The following is a 3,881-nucleotide window of genomic DNA, read 5'->3' as shown; positions in this document are numbered from 1 at the left end:
TGTCACTATCACTATATATATATATATTCTTGCTCAAAATGGTTGACTTTTATAATTATAAAATTATAATTGTTATTAACCATTAATTTGTCTTCCATTTAGTCACAATAGAAACAAACAATGATTACAGGAGATATATTTTTAAAGGTAATAATTGTAAAATATTGAAGCATTGTTCTTAATCATTTTTGCCTTTTTGTTTGTTAAAGGGAAGAAAATAATATATTTTCAACTGGAGCCTTGAATATTGTTTGGCATCTTTTGGCATGATTTCTGTAAACAAATTCTCTTTAGAATTAGACTAAATTAGAATTACAATTTTAAAGGGGTTTTCTGTTGCATTTTTTTTAGTTACCTCTATGCAAATGCATTTTTATAATCAACTGCTTATTTGTTGTTTTCATTCTTTTCATAGTGGCACAAACTGGAGAGAGAATGCTGTTCTGGGCACTATGTTTATCTGGGAAAAGTTTTACATATCACTAAACTTTGGAAAATGACTACAAAATGTGTGATTCATGATGTTTTTTGTTTGTTTGTTTTTTATTCCTATAGTTCAACTGACAGATCTAAGAATGGCAAGTTTGTAGGGTCCATTTCCAGGAAACAGAGAAGTGATTAATTGTTTACCTTTAATACACTACATGTTACAGAAGCAAAATTAAATAGTAGAAAAATACTGCATGTTTGAATAATCACCAGAGGTGGGGTTTTTTGTAAGCAAATGAAACATTTTTACTTTTATTATTTATTTTTCACACAGTATATGCAAACGTTTGAGTTTAAATATTGTACATCAATTAATATTAGTGTAAACAATGTAGCCTATACAATGGGAAGAATTATGCCCTCGTTGGAGAAAAAAATCACTGCACTCAACAAATAATAAGTAATACATTTAGGGAAAATACAATCTTTTTTGAACAAATGGTCATCTAAACATGTTCATTGTGCAAACATTTATGACATATTTAAGAGGCAGGCTGAACCTTGGTATTTGGTGCTAAGAGCACTTTTTTTAAACACATGTATACCACCTTTCCATATATGTTTGAAAACTGTCCAACATTATTTAATTAACATTGCATAAGTAGTTGTCCTGCCAATTTTCTCTTTGACACTATAATCAGACTTTGATTTACAGCCACAATTTTTTTGCTCTTCCAGGGGACTCTACCGAGCCCCTGGGGATGGAAGGGCAGTAAAACATACACAGATCTATTCTCATCATGGACAACAAACTGTGTCGAGTCATATTTTTAAGATTGTCTTTTCAACAACTTGCCAATATGTAAGTTGCAAGTCATGGTTATCTTAGAATAAGAATATACCCACAAAAATATCTACATCCGTGCCCATTTGGAATGGGCACCATTTATTTAATTAGATCAGGAGCAAGAATACAGTGTTGACAGTAAACAAAGACACCAATTTAAACAACCAGTACATACTGACACTTCATTGTACTATCAATCAAAGTCAATGTGTCATTCAGTAAGACAAGGTACAGACAGTGTGTGGTTTATGGTGCAAAAGCCATACAATTCATGCAATGCAAAGAATCATAATATAAAAGACCTAATTTGTGTCTCTGTGTCAAATATTCCTAATCTTTGTCCTCCTCAGGTGCTAAACATCAGTAATGTTCATGCTCATCTTGCTAATAGTACAGTACAGGATTCATGTTGATCTTTCCCTGGTGCATCACCCTCAGTTGTGCATGAAGTACCTGCAGCAATATAGTCCATGCAGTCTCTTCTAATGCAGCTTTCAGCATGCCCTTCATCTAACTGAATGTCATTAATATGACCAAATGTTCATGTCTTAATTAAAACACTCATGGAAATTATGTGTATTGTTTACTAAATTAAATGGTGTATTTACCAAACACTATCCCTAATACAGAATATTCACCATAATTTATTATCCAACACCATGTGCAATACTTTACTGGAAGATACAGCATAAAGACAGCTAGTGTATTAAGACAAATTATATTCAAGAGAAATAAAAATGGGTTATGTTAAAACCATGTTATTTTAATCTGAGGAGGCCACCCAAATGCATGCATGGTGAAATGTCTTGAGCACCAAAGAATCACGTCCAGTTTCCTTATCATCATCAGAGCTCTCCTGGTTTTCTTCCTCTTCTTGCTTATCCATGTCCCTATCATAATCTTCTGCCATGTCATACAAAATTTGCAGTTGTTATGCAGCACCCTACAGCACAACTGATGAACAAAAGACATGTGACCAATTCAAATCAAATAACTTTATTGTCACAATACCATGAACGCAAGTGTACAGGTGGTGAAAGTCTTGGGTGCAAACTGTAGCATGACAGTATGGATGACAAATGAATGAATAAATATGAAATACAAATACTGAATATATATGCAACACATATGTAAGGGACTCAATACAGGTAGAGAACAATATATGGTAAATATTATGCTATACAGCTCATGAAATGAAAACAATAATAATCACAGTACACACATAACTTTGCAGTGCAGCACGGTATGAATTAGTGCAAACAGAATGTCAGGGTGCAGAATAATAGTGAGTCCAGTCAGCGTAACTGATAGGGTGCAATGCATATGAGGTTGGAGCGGTGTGCTGTGTGGTGTTACTGGTGCGATTTCAGTTCAGTCTGATTGCCTGTGGAAAGAACTTGTCTCGCTGTCTGCTGGTGCAGGTTCTGCGATAACACCTGCCTGATGGTAACGGTGAGAGCAGTCCATGGCTCGGGTTGCTGGAGTCTCTGATGGTCCTCCTCACACCACCTGGTGTAGATGTCCTGGAGAAACAAAACATGTATTTAGGGTGTGGTAAATCAGTAAACAATATATAGTATTTTTATTTCTAATTGTTGCTCTGGACTTACCATTGATTCTTGTTGGGGGTTGTTGGAGGTATGGGCCAAAAGAATCCCTCCACAACTATCTTCCAGTTGTTCAATTGTGAAATTTACTTTTATGGGCCGTAACATCTGAGCTGTCACAGTAGAGCTGTTTGTGAATGCAGTCTTCACAGCAGATAACTGATGGGTTCAGGCAGCAGTGACGCGCTTGGTGGCCATTTTGCATTGAATACAGACATACCAATGGAAATGTGCAACTTTTCAGCTCTCTGTATTTTCTGTTTGTGCACAAGAAGGCCATGTTCATTTCTCATTCATCAGGACTGGTTTGACTGTGACTGATTTTCTTTGCATTTTTGGTCTTCAGCTGTAAAACAAGAAAATATTTATTGACCCCATGTTTAATTATTATTGTTGTTTAAACATATAAATGAAGCAGTTATAATTATATACTTCAAGCTCAAGTTCCCTGGCTCTCGCAGGCTCCTGAGTTCATCTGTATACATCAGATTCAGTCTGAGAAAAGGCCATCATGCAAACTCTCAGTTTCTACCTTACAACAGAGCATAAAAGAATGTGTAAGTGAGTGAGGGAGTAAAGGAATAAGATGAAGAGAAATAGGCAGAGAAAGGCAGAATTTTGTGTGTAATTTTAACAGAATGAAAGGAACATTTCAGAGTTAACATTTTATTACACAGAGGAACAATATCGTTGTAATCTCTTTCAGAACAATTTTTTTTTTCAGCTGATGAACAATAAAAACATTGACAGCCAATCAGAATCCACAAGACTTTAAAGAGCTTGAGCATTTTATGGCAGACAACATAACCACAGCGCATGCTTATAATAAACAGAACAGTATCGTCTGTTGGTGTGGATGCTAAAATAGTTCTCATTATAGTTCTTGTTCTTGGTGTGAACAGCTTTAAGTGATCTGATTTGGCCAAATTAATTGAAGATCTGATTTGTCACGTGACAAGTTAAACTAGCATTTCCAGACTCTTGCTTCTTAGACAGAT

The 3,881-nt window shown here is 35.2% G+C and overlaps 1 long non-coding RNA gene across 3 annotated transcripts in view; it reads right to left on the bottom strand.

Moving 5' to 3' along the window:
- Positions 1–3,194: 3,194 nt before the first annotated feature.
- Positions 3,195–3,881, bottom strand: part of LOC107566119 (uncharacterized) — a 1,415-nt gene continuing 728 nt past the window's right edge. The window contains exon 3 of one of the 3 annotated variants that reach the window (XR_001606461.1): positions 3,195–3,229. This is a non-coding gene — a long non-coding RNA (uncharacterized lncRNA). The other 2 variants (XR_001606462.1, XR_001606463.1) reach the window with 2 other exon arrangements.

The sequence above is a fragment of the Sinocyclocheilus grahami genome, unplaced genomic scaffold, assembly GCF_001515645.1.
Source record: "Sinocyclocheilus grahami isolate Dianchi unplaced genomic scaffold, SAMN03320097.WGS_v1.1 scaffold1048.1, whole genome shotgun sequence".
In the NCBI taxonomy this organism is placed as follows: domain Eukaryota; kingdom Metazoa; phylum Chordata; class Actinopteri; order Cypriniformes; family Cyprinidae; genus Sinocyclocheilus; species Sinocyclocheilus grahami.
Note: the sequence above shows the minus strand (reverse complement) of the source record. Positions and strands in the feature narration are given on the sequence as shown.